This window comes from Triturus cristatus, chromosome 9 (genome assembly GCF_964204655.1).
Source record: "Triturus cristatus chromosome 9, aTriCri1.1, whole genome shotgun sequence".
In the NCBI taxonomy this organism is placed as follows: domain Eukaryota; kingdom Metazoa; phylum Chordata; class Amphibia; order Caudata; family Salamandridae; genus Triturus; species Triturus cristatus.
In genome coordinates, this window is record NC_140592.1 from 490,851,332 (window position 1) to 490,864,802 (window position 13,471).

A 13,471-nucleotide genomic window follows, 5' to 3' on the forward strand; every position below is an offset into this window, starting at 1 on the left:
TGATATCACAGCAGAAGGCTTTTTCACATGGTAAAATCACCTTAGAACACACCTCAATTCCTAAAATGAGTATGGTACCATCAACAAATGATTTATAATGTAACTAAAGTCTTAAAACCTTCTATTAACTGCAATGCTTTTTAATGAGGTGCTATCATGTATATTGGTCCCAAGATGGCTGCCAAAACTTCTTGGATGAAGTACTGACAGCCAATCAGATCTCACGATGAGATGTGTGGTTAGGCTCCGCCCAGATATATCTATCTTTTTAACTCTAACTTTCTCAGGAACTACTGAACGAATTTACACCATTTAAGCAAAAGGCACGAGTCTGAACTGAGGACTACCTCTTTGCCAAATTTGGTGTAATTCCGTTCAGCAGTTCGGGCTGTAGCTGCGTCAACAGGTCCTATGGGAAAATGCATGGGGAAAATGCGTTTATGGACCCCCCTTTTTTCTCGGCCCCCGCTTGACGAATCACCGTGAAATTTTCAGGATAGGAGCGGACTGGAGCTGGCCAAAAGTTTGGAAGATTTTGCGAAGATTCGTCACTCAGCGCCAACGTTATTCCAAATAGAATGTTGCGGATCGCCTATGGAAAATAGGTCCTAACTATAACTACCTACTGGCGACTGCCAGTAGGAGATATATATATATATATATATATATATTTGAATTTTTTTGCTAAGGGTGGGGGTCCAATTCCCTAAAGAAAACAGGGTTTAGAGCATACTAGAAAAGAAATAACAGAGTGAGGACCTCAGTTGCCACACACTCAAACTTAAGTCACTTGAGAGCTCTGCTCAGAGGGTCCAACATACATGAAGAGCTGTCTACTGAAGGGTTGCCCCACACTACTTTAATACACCGCTCCAATACACTCACCAAATTAATATTTAACAGGGATAAAGGAAAGTGAATGGGTTTATGTATCACACATGTTGGTCCAAGCGATTGAAAAACACTCTGCAAACTAACAAGACAAGAAAGACAAGTAATACAAATGTTGATAGACATGTTGCAAGAAGAAACATACTATTGCCATTTGTTGGGGGCAGCGTAAACTGAGAATCTTAAAGAGTTTCTTTACTTCAGCCTGATTTTCCCCTCTAACTAGACATGTAATGAGAATTTAAATACATTGAAGAAAGTTATTTTACTTACAACTAAAGATTGAGATTCGGAAGTAAATTGGGTGAAATTCTATGCTCAGCTTTGCAGAGCTTAAAAACGGATCCATTAGCGTCAGGAGTGGTTGAAGCTGCAAAATCATTACATTTGCAAAATGTAGGACTTATTTTCCCTAAGCTTTGCAATGTTTACAAAGGTTAAAAAGATTTTTTTTTTTTAATATTAGCGGGAAAACATATTCTCTCTAAAGTAGGAATTGCATAATAGAATCCATACAGAGGTACCTTTTATCAGGAGAATTCTCATGCAAACAATCACTTTTCCTGGAAGGAAAGTTCTTGCTCAAAAACTCAGAAACTTTCTGTGAACACTTTCCCAAACAAAATGTACATTTCTCTCCCCTATCCGCCGTGGTACTAGAAAATAGATACAGTGGGATCAACTCGGAAGTATGATTATCTACTGGCCAAAGTTTCATTATTAGAAAGATCTTTAATAAAACTTATGGGGAGCAATGCAGACTAAAATAAGCCGTAGAGAGACCCTATTTTAAGATGGCAACAAAGCAGACAGTCTGTGTAGTAACTGATCAGGATGGGAAACATAAGTAGCATTAGCCACTTTCCGAAACAAATGTGCTATTGAAATTGGCATTAAGAAGGTAGGGAGGGAACAGGAGTATCCAGGGGGTAAGAAAGAGATTACCTCCCCACGACGGACTGCGTATATACTCAGAGTGGGTGAATTTGAGACTTACCTGAGCTGAAATTTCTCAGGGGAGAATTGTGAATCTTTCTAGAGAAGACCCCATGTGGAATTATGTAAGTTTAAGAGAAAAGCTGATCTACCCAGAGGTCAAGCTAAACAGACATAATTTAGGAGAAATGTGAATCTACCCAGAGAAGACAGGATGACGCGATTCTTTAAGAATTAGAGATATCAGGGGCCAGAAAATATTTTGGACAAGCATCCTGTGGGCCAAAAATAAGCCCATTTGACCTTACACGTGGGCTACTTAGATTCTATCAAACATCTGCACTGTTACTATTATGACCAAGAAAGCAAGGAATCTGGCCCAAAAGAATTGAGAATAAACATGGTGGATAAAGTAGACGCCACAGAAGATGTTTTTACTACAAGGAACAAACCCAAGGGTCCATCATAAAACCCTGTATGAAAACATTCAAAGTACAACTGCGATATTGTGAGGTAAAGAAGAGCTCTTTGTGAATCATCAAGAAGAAACCGTACACACAGTGGGTAAAAACAGCAAGAATGATCACATTTATGTATCCTGTTTTATAGTTTTAATTACTATTCTCCATTTTTATCGTAAGAAAGTAATTGCAAAAATAAAAGAATTCGCTAAAAAAAGAATCTGAATGTTTGAGTGTCGGCGTTCAGTCTGCCCACTAAGCTGCTAATAAAGCTATAGTGATTCATGCTCCTGTTGCAGAGATCTGTGTCCTGGCAGGATCCAACCCACCTGGGATATCGAAGCCTTTCATTTTGCAGAAATCCATTAAACGACTGCCATTGTGTTGGATAATAATGAAGAAGTGCTTTTATATGGCAGTTCTTTTGTTGGATAATAACAATAGAATTTTTACTATGGCGGTTTTGCCCTTTGGATGCACTGAAAACAAAAAATTGTTACTGCTGCCCTGTTTAATTGTATTCAGTGTACTGGCTTTAAAAGGAAGACAGACTTAGAGGGCCTTTCTTTAAAGTTGTGAACGGCAGGGTACCCACAGATGTCAACAGCGAGCACTTAACTCATTGAGTAATCTTCAGGCCTCCTTCTGTGTGGTGACAGCAATACCTGCACTTACAGCACCGGAGCAGAAGGAATGAGATAGACAGGAGAGAAAACTCGAGGCAATGAATGAGTGAAGAATGAAACTCGACAGCACGCCATGCAGACGCCGCCTCTCAGCGCTTTGTTTTGCACCGCCTGCAGAACATACAGTACTTAAAAAACTCACTGCTCAATGCTCAATCAATGGTAAAAAAACAGAATGATTTTAAATATTTACCTAAATTTCCGTTGACTTGGCTCCCTCCTAATTGTCACCTGAAAAGAGTTTCATAGCTTTTCCCTCTGATACGACAATTTAGGGAAGGTGGTGGGGTGGGGAGAGTTTGAGGTTTAGGCAGTTTAATATTTTCCCTCCAGACTGCTGGTGTAGTATTGGAGAAACATTTAGACAACATAGAAAGACGTCCACATTTGACACAATTCCAAACCCGAGTCACTAAACGTTCTTCGTTCAATATCCGGTCTCTTTTATGTAGTCCTCGGGCCAAGTGAACTCCTGCAGCCTAGGTGATTTATAGATCTTTAATATCCTTTTTAGATGTCCCCAAATGGAGGGCAGGTACAAAGTACAATGAGCCGTAGATTTTTATGGATGACATCAATATCCGTCTTCAGCTTTGTCAGCTGGAATGAAGATTTCAAGGGTGGTCCCTTGTGAGGTGTTTTATGTCACCACCACAAAAGAGTACCACGCTTAAGTCATTAGGAACTGCTAATTCCCCGTGAACCAGATTGTAACCGGACCCTGCTCCAGGTGTGCAGGCAGAGTTGGTGCAGTGGCTTCATCTTGTGGTCAGGGTCTTTTTTCAATCAGCTTGAGCTGAGGGGGGGTTATGGGGTCTGGTTTTGTGCCAAAGAGCAGCCCATTCCCTCCGGTGAAGTGTAGCTTTGTCTGCAGAGAAGGGAATGGTGCGACTGCATAGTAGCTCTCATTACAGATCACAAGATCAGTGGAGACCCTGATTTTGTGAATGGCCCGGGAAGCGTCAATCCTCACCTAAAACCCAGCATTGATGCTAAATTAGAACTGTTTGCTTCTCACCCATTGGATCCGGTTGTCATGTGGTCCTGTGACCGCACCATTTTATACCACTCAGAGAAAGCTCAGGTAATTGTAGATAACAGCTCCAGCGAGGGACTCGGTCTTTCCTTGATCTACAGAGGCCACATTTTTCTGAGATTGTGCACAAATGCTGGTAGTAACCCAGGTGTTAAGAAGCCATTAGAGGATCAGATGTGTCAGATAAGCTCACTTTCTCTTCAGGTGGTGCAGAGAACAGATTGTGTTCTGGGGCGGAGTCGCTACAACCTCGGAATAGTTTACTTCCGGCATTCACAGCGACATACCTAGTGGTGGTTTCTGTGGAAGGGGTTATTGGAACTATGAGACCGCTTCTGTCCCTTGTGCCTCATAGCAACTTTGGCCATGTGATGTGATCTTTCGCTGCTGCTCTAAGGCACTCTAAGCCCTTCCTGGAAAGAGTGACAGCTAGTCACTGCAAATAATATCCATGACATTTCCTATGAAAGAGAGGACCATGGGAGTTTATCCTGGGAAAGTAGAAGATATTCTCGTTGGTTAGGGGTATTGATAAGTCACCTGCCTCAGCCACAATCTATATCTCCAGAACAGCCTATAGGGCATACATCTCATCATTCGTTACTCGCTCCCCTATATCAAGGTGTAGAGGGCAATAGGGAGCTTTACCCCTGATAAAGCTGCTTCTTTTTCAAACCCTCAAATGTTGCCCCACAGTTCGTTATAAAGGGGGACAAGGGGTTAGCCAGCTTTCCAACCTCCTTATATTCATCTGTATGCAGCAAGCGCTGATTACACCATTGTTTTTGGCTCATCATTTTCGCTAGGGCCCTCATCTGTCCCTCGAATGTTCCTCGAGTGTGATAACACTTGTGCACTGAGAGCACAGAAGGGTGTGTTTGCCTGGGGAATAGAAACAAGTATATGTGGAAGTTGTGGTCACTTATGTACAGTGGCGGCTCTTCCGCTATGGCAGAGAAACGCAGCCCTATTGCTTTCAAGCAGTTCCTAGTAGAAACATATAATGATAATAACTTTGAGTTATTATCATTTTATGCTTCGTGTCCTGCTGCTTTGGGTTAGGCGGGTGGGTGGTGCTGCTCTGCTCTCGGAGCAGGATAGGAGTGGTTTGCCCACTCCTAAGTGCGCAGTGACTTTTGGTTGGCCCTCTCAGGCCCCCCAAACCAGTCATGCAACTTTCTCCATGCAGGCTGTATTGCAGTCTGCATGGAGAACATGCCCACCCCTTCAGCCCCTGGTTGCGCACTATGTCACGGTGCTTAGACCAATCACAATTCTGCATTGCAGCATTGTGATTGGCTTAGGGGAGGGATCCTGGCTACCTGCTTCCTGTTCCTGGAGTTGGAGGCAGGAGAGCAAGAGCAGAGATGTGGAACCCAAAGGCAAGGTAAGTTTATTTATTTTTTTATCCCCCGTGCGACCCCCGCAAAACCCTCTCCTGCCCACCCTCCCGCAACTCCCCGCGCCCACATCTCGACCAGCGAGCGATGACGGCCGCCACTGCTTATGTATGTGTATATATATATATATATATAAGGGACTTACAAGGCTGATACCAAGACGACATATTTTTATATGTTGGTTTTTCTTACCCACTTCTTTCACATACTCCAGCACTGAGCACTTATTTTTGGCATTAGTATTGAGGCACATGATTCATAATCCAGGATTAATCACGCATTAGTGAATCGTTCCCAGTTCCATTTCAGTTGAATTAATTCAAGATGCTTTATTCCCAATACACATAGCACTTTATCCATCAATGAACCAGTTGAGTCACCACATTGTTCGTTAATAAGGGTATTGGTACCCAGTATCACAAATTTTCATTTACCTTTACCGGTTTTTGCTAAAGATCGATTGAGAGCATTCTTCTTTTATTTAATTGTTCTCTCATTTTGTCCTTATTGAAATCCCATGAGTTGTTTTTGTAGATAACTCGATACATTGTATATATTTGTATAGTTAAGGACAGATCTAATGTTTTTGCTAAACCTTAAGTATTTGATCATGTGACCAACAATTGCACTACTAGTATGGGTATATGCATTTTCTCTGATAAACTTTTCTGATAATGTTTGAGTATGCACAACCAATTAGATTTTACGATTACGTATTGTAAAGAATTATGTCTTTTTTAAACAACACGCCTGGAAAATGAAAGTTAATGGTTTAATTTTGAACCAGCACGACACAGTATTTCTTCTGTTTCCTTTAATAATGCCATTCGATTATTTTCAGGTGGTGGTTGGTGTTTTTTCTATAAATATAATATTATTGCACGTAACGCTGTCATGTGAGCAAGGGCCGAGTGGCTCGAAACGCGTCATGGACTAGGCACGAAATACAAATAAACAAGATTTGAAAGCATTGGCGAGTGAAGTTGTCCGTTCCTGCAGTTGTGCGCCATTGCACTTTGGGAAGTTTCTTCGATATATATATATATATATATATATATATATATTCACTGAAAAAACCATAGGTTTCACACATGTTATAGTTAGCGGAAATTTTACTGATAAAAAACCAATGAAATTCCCCCGTTATAGTTAGTGCAGGCAACTATAACTCACGCGACCGCAATCCTCTGCTGATGCTAATACTGTATTTAGACACTTATTTGCCCATGTCTTCTTCCATACATTTTTAGCTATACATATATTACAAATATTTTTTTTTCATAAAGACACATATGTCATCAGCAGAAGATTGCGGTCGCGTGAGTTATAGTTGCCTGCACTAACTATAACGGGGGAATTTCATTGGTTTTTTATCAGTAAAATTTCCGCTAACTATAACATGTGTGAAACCTATGGTTTTTTCAGTGAATTTGCAAGGTTTTTTAAATGCTAATTCCTAACTATAACGTGTGTGAAACCTATGGTTTTTTCAGTGAATTTGTACGTTTTTTTAAATGCTAAGTTACTTTACGCCATTCGTGGCGTGCGCGCCCACTTAACGCAGTTCGTTCCGTGCGCGCACGGTGCGCTTCGCGCACCGTGCGCGCACAGTGAGCACGCGGTGCGCTTCGCGCACCGCGCGCCCACTTTACGCAGTTAGTGCCGTGCACGCACGGTGGGCACGCGGTGCGATGACAAAGCAAGAAAGCACGTCAACAAATCTGTTTCTGCTTTCCTCCGTGACTATGGTATGGGTGCCATTTACCACAACAACTTGCGTTATGACATGCAAGACATTTATAGAGGAGATGGTGTGCACTTCAATGATGAAGGGAACAGAGTCTTCCTCTTGAACCTTAGACTCTGCATCGGTACTTACTTGTAGGTACCACTAAAAAATCATTTCATAAACACAACGGCTCTTTTTAGAGCCCCCTAATATCTAAACACTTAAATCTGATTTTCATTTTTTTTTTTTTCTACCGTACGCTTACCGTAAGTGTCAAGAATTCCTGTCATACAAGGGAAACACGCCCTTATGTAAACAGGAGAGCTGTTACATAACTCAAGGGAAACACGCCCTTATGTAAACAGGAGAGCTGTTACATAACTCAAGGGAAACACGCCCTTATGTAAACAGGAGAGCTGTTACATAACTCAAGGGAAACACGCCCTTATGTAAACAGGAGAGCTGTTACATAACTCAAGGAAAACACGCCCTTTAAAGGGAGGAACCGGGAGGTACAAGGCTGTCGGATATTGTGTTTACACCGACGTACCTGCTTCGTGAAGAGCAGTGTTCCGGAGTGGTGCTCCAGTAAGGCAAGAACGGAGGTAGGTCGAGTCGTTACTCCCTGGGCCGTGTCTTGCCCCATCGTCACCTGTGAAGGACCCGGAAGCTCTACCGGTCAACCATTGAGCTTCGCTTTTTGACTCGGCTGAGTCCAAGCGCAGTGGAGCTTTTGCTGGTTGGAGTCGTAACTCCCAGCCCGACCAGAGACACAGGGACTGCCAGCTGTAACGCACACCAGGAGGTGTTTGCCGCGTTACAGACTCGGAAGTCCACAGGATCGATCGAGCGGCTGCTCTCGGTTCAGTCTTCTTGCTTGTGATTGGGGTATCGGTGACGCATCACCAGGAGGTGACTCCGCGTCCCTGTGCAGTCTGAGGAAGAGGTTGAGCGGCTGCTCCCTTCAGGTAGAGACCCCGGCTGGGTGTTTCCCTGACTCCTCGATTCTCCCCAACACTCTTCGTGCCCCTCACAGCCTACCGATTGGCATTGTCGGCCATTTCATTTCTGCCCTCTGTTGGCATACGCCGGGATCGGCGTATATGCAGAGGACGGTTAGGACCATCCGTGCTGTGGGCTGGTAACGTACTTAGCCTGGAGGATTCCAGTGACTATAACTTTTGTTTGTTCTTTGTATTTTATTTGCCTTCATTAAAAGAACTAACCCTTCACAAGTGGTTGCGTCCTCATTGTCGTGTCTGTTAAACGATCCTGAGACGTTCAGGGCGTTACAGTAAGCTTACCGTACGCGTACCCCGTGATTTTTTTTAAAATCAATAAATGTTTTCTTTGTACTTTACAGTCCTTCTTTGACCCCCTCACAAATGTAAGGGGGTCTGTAACTCTCCTCATTGCCCCCTTTTCTTGTTTTCACTCTTTTTTTTCTGAGTGAAATACACAAAATGGCGGCCGCCGCTTCCTGGTTTCGGCCGATTCGAATGTTTACTAAGATCTAAGAGCCAATCAGAATCGCAATCGCGCACGCCACCGTACGCTTACGGTAAGCGTACGGTAAGCGTACCGTAAACGGGCTCAGATATATATATTGATTTAAAGGCTATTTTCTCAGAATCTACTGAACAGATTTACACCACACCTACAAAAGGCACTTCCTTGACCTAGGGACTACCTCTCTGCCAAATTTCGAGTAATTCTGTTCAGCCGTTCGGGCTGTAGCTCGTTCTAAAGGTCCTATGGAAAAATGCATGGGGAAAATGCGTTTTGGGACCCCCCTTTTATCTCAGCCCCCGCTTGACGGATCCCCCTGAGACTTTCAGGGTAGGAGCGGAGCGTAGCGCCCCACCTATTTTGAGAAATTCGCGAGGATTCATCGACCGGCGCCAAAGTTATTCAAAATAGAATGTTGAGGTTTTCCTATGGAAAAGGGGTCCTAACTATAACTACCTACTGGCGACCGCCAGTAGGTAATATATATATATATATATATATATATATATGCATTGTTTACTGTTCTTCTTTTAACCTTTTTAGGTGATAAATGTGTTCTGCCAATTGTGGTGTAATGGTAACTGGTGGCAATCTATAGTGCACAATGTCATATATATTTGCTTTTTGTGGATGTCTAGTATCCCCTTTGTTCAGCCCGTCCTCTAATCTCTACCTAGATACACTTTCTTTGTTGGCTAGATATATTACTCTCGCGCAACTGAGAGCACAGCAGGGAATCCTTTCCGAACACCCATGCAGACACCAGGTCTTGTTCCATAATCCTGGATTAGTATTATGCCTATGTACAGTGAGGGTGCAAGCTAGGCTTCCCTAACAAGGTGCTGGTAACTCTCCGGCTACCTGTAACAAGCTCTCCAGTGTGCGGCCTATCCTACTAAATTATACGTTTTTACTTGCTTGAATTAATATATTCATACCAAAATTGAAATATGAGTGTTCAAGAGAAAAGGAGTGGATTTTCGGAACTCATTTGCTGATCATTGGAGAAAGATTTATCAATTTCGAAAATCTATTTGGAGATAATATTTGAGTTTAAAATCATGTGTAACTAGGGAGACGTATTACACATATCATCGCCTTGATGCCTGGGGCATTGCAGGTGTGGCCGTTATGTATTCCCCATCTAGAGGCTTCCCATGCTGACAAAACCTTTTTAACATTAATTCTGGCAATCGTACCTAATGAACTGAGGGGATCACTGTTGGCAATCTTACACTGGGTGACCACTAGTGTAACCTTGTCTATTAGTAGCTCTGAATGATTTTCACTGAACATAACTAGTTCTGTTACTGAAAGGGTTGGCGACACCGCCACTTCACCCAACCAAACCAGGCAGCTAACCCCTGCTGCGCACAGCTTTTGATCAAGTGCAGCAGGGATTGACCACAAGGCCTGGCTTCAGCCCAGCCTAGTGCTCTACCCAATCTCTGTCTTGCTGTGCTTTTGTTGAATAATTTTCTTTGTTAGGTACAGTGATGCCATCAATGATGTCAGTGGTGGTGTCGTAAGTGATGCCATCAATGTCAATTGTGATATCATTGTTATGTGTGATGTCATACGCAGAGCCAGGGGGTGTGGCACGGGTAATGGTTTGCTCTGTGAACCATAACTGGCGAATTTCAGTGGGTTTACATGTCTGAGCCAGAACCATAATTTAGTTTTTAACTGTGATGTTTTTCAGTGATTTTATTTGATATATGTATAGAGAAAGTGTAAGAGAGAGAGAAAAGAACTTGTGAGAGATGGGAAACAACACAGTTTGAAGACAAAATGAGAGACTGGGAGGGAGAAAGAGCTCAGGGGCACAGATCGAAAGACTTGGCGACAGACTATGGCACGCTAGGTCCACGGGCTTTGTTTTTCCCACTGAGATGCAGGCAGCTTGTGGTCTGATCTGTTGTGATTCACAGGACTGCCCATGCTCACGGAGTACTAAGTATTCCTTTCACATCGGCGGACAAGCCGAAACCCTGAACCTACATATCCTCGTTCACGCCTCATCAGGCAAAAGCCAATCCCAAATGAGACCTGGGAGCAGCAGAAGCCCCAACACCAACCACTGAGCGCTTCCATCAGGAAGAACAGATCCAGACCTGTCTGCACTGTGTATCTGCAACCAGTCGACATAAAGCCTGCCTTTGTTTATCCCAGACTGCAGCTATGATGGAAACCAGCCCAGCACCTCCAGTAATGTCAAAAGTCCACTTCTTTGTATTGCACTTTGTGGTATATTCCATTCTATGGTTGTGGGACTCTCTGGCTTAGACGGATCTCTGTGGTGTGGGTTTCTATGCTGGGGATTCTGGAAATCTGGAGTCCTGCCTGGAGATGCACGGTTTGACTGGACTTTCTGTTACTCTTGAATGAACTCCTCTTTATCGAATAAACCTGTGTTGGATCCCAATACACTCCATACTGGAAGCTAAGCCACACGGTTAGGAAGCGTATTGCCCAAGATCACACATTTTTGGTTAAGTGGGTCCTTTCAGGATTGTGAATCTTTCTCCACAGCTTGCAAACTATGCGCTAGATTTCATATCCCCTGTCAGAGCCATTTAACTGGATTGTGTAACCAACACACAAAAGAGTTATAGAGCATTTCACATAAAATACATTTGAGCAATACAGAGAGGAACATGTCATCATTCGTTAAAATACAACTACTGGTATATAAAGTATAGAGTCATAATATCGATGTTTAAATATCGATATGCCATAATATAGATGTTTAAATATCGATGTGACACAATATCGACCTGCAAGAATATCGTCAACCAGAATATCGACATGCAGGTAAGAAATATTGTTTTTGTTAATATCGAAGTTAGTAATATCGTTAGTAAAAACTATTGTTGTTAATAATATCGAAATTTATTTTAGTGTGCTGTATTTTAGTATATGTGTTCAAAGTATAGTTTATTTTTCTAATGTATGTTTGAAATGTTTAATTAATTCATTTATGTTAAGTAATTTTTGCGTATTTTAGTTCCGTAGCGGGTGGTGGGTTTATAGGGGAATAGGGTGGGAAGTAATTTAATTATAATATATTTATTAATACAGTTTTAGAAATTATTAATTTTTTAAAGAAATTAAATATTGCGTTTTAGTTCCATAGCAGGTTGTGTGTTTATAGGGGAATAGGGTGGGCAGTAATTTAAATAAATTCAATTAATAGCATTAATAAATTAATATTTTTGTATTGAATAATTTATATTGTTAGTTGTGTTAAATATTTTGTTATTAGTTATTAATTGGTTATTCATTATTAATAATTAACTGGTAAATATGTTAATTGTGTTATTTTTTAATAGCAGGTTGTGGGTTTATAGGGGAGTATGTTGGGAAGTAATTTAATTATAATTAATTAATTAATAATTGTATTAATCAATATTTATGTATTTAATATTTTGTTAATTGTGTTACATATTTTGTTAATTAGGTATTAATTGGTTATTCATTATTAATCATTAATTGGTAGATATCTTAATTGTGTTATTTTTTTTAAGAGCAGGTTGTGGGTTTATAGGGGAGTAGGGTGGGAAGTAATTTAATTATGATTCATTAATGAATAATTTTTATAAATTACTATTTGTGTATTTAATATTTAATATTATGTTTGTGTTAAATAATGTATTTGTTAATTATTAATTGGTTGATAATTATTGCTAACTAATTGGTAAATATGTAAATTATGTCAATTTTTTATGAGCGAGTTGTGTATTTAGAGGGGAGTAGTGTGGCAAGTAATTAAAAGTTAATATAATTTATATTTATTTCAGATAATATTTATTTATTGTCATTTTATAGTCTTAATAGTATGAATTAATTTTTTACTCATTGTTTTTAATTTTTTTGTTTATTGTTATTAGTTAATTCATTAATTGTTAAGCAATTATGTTAATTTTGTCATGTTTTACAATAGTGGTGGTGTTATTTATAGGGATATTTGGTGAGAGGTAAATTATTTTTTATTATTTAAGTATTTGTTAATTAATGTTTAATATTTTGCTGGAGTGGTAATAGTAAATTATTCACCTCCGCTATCCAACAGTTTCCCTATTTTCGCAATTGTTGGAGTGGGAGTAGTAATTTTATCCCCTCTACTATCCAACACTTTCCCTACTGTTGCAATCTGTGGAGTGAGAATAGTAAATGATTGTCCTCCGCTATCCAACACTTTTGGTACTCTTGCACTTGCTGGAGTGGGAATAGTAAATGATTCCCATCCGCTATCCAACACTTTCCCTACTGTTGCATTTGTTGGAGTGGGAATAGTAATTTTATTCCCTACGCTATCCAACACTTTCCCTACTGTTGCATTCTGTGGAGTGGGAATAGTAAATTATTCCCATCCGCTATCCAACACTTTCCTTACTGTTGCACTCTGTGGAGTGTGGAGTGGGAATAGTACATTATTCCCCTACGCTATTCAACACTTTCCCTACTGTTGCACTTCGTGAGTGGGAAAAGAAATGTTATCCCCTCCGCTATCCAACAGTTTCCCTACTGTTGCATTAGTTGGAGTGGGAATAGTAATTTTATCCCCTCCGCTATCCAACACTTTCCCTACTGTTGCAGTTGCTGGAGTGGGAATAGTAAATTATTACCCTCTGCCATCCAACACTTTCCCTACTGTTGCATTCTCTGGAGTTGGAATATCCCATCCGCTATTTAACACTTTCCCTACTGTTGCACTTGCTGGAGTGGGAATAGTAAATTATTCCCCTCCGCTATCCCACACTTTCGTTACTGTTGCAGTTGCTGGAGTGGAAATAGTAAATTATTCCTATCCGCTATCCAAC

The 13,471-nt window shown here is 40.9% G+C and overlaps 1 protein-coding gene across 1 annotated transcript in view; it reads right to left on the reverse strand.

Annotated features, from left to right (window-relative positions):
• The window catches only part of PPP2R5B (protein phosphatase 2 regulatory subunit B'beta), a 450,317-nt gene that overhangs the window by 269,945 nt on the left and 166,901 nt on the right, over window positions 1-13,471 (reverse strand). The gene's annotated exons all lie outside the window — the stretch shown is intronic.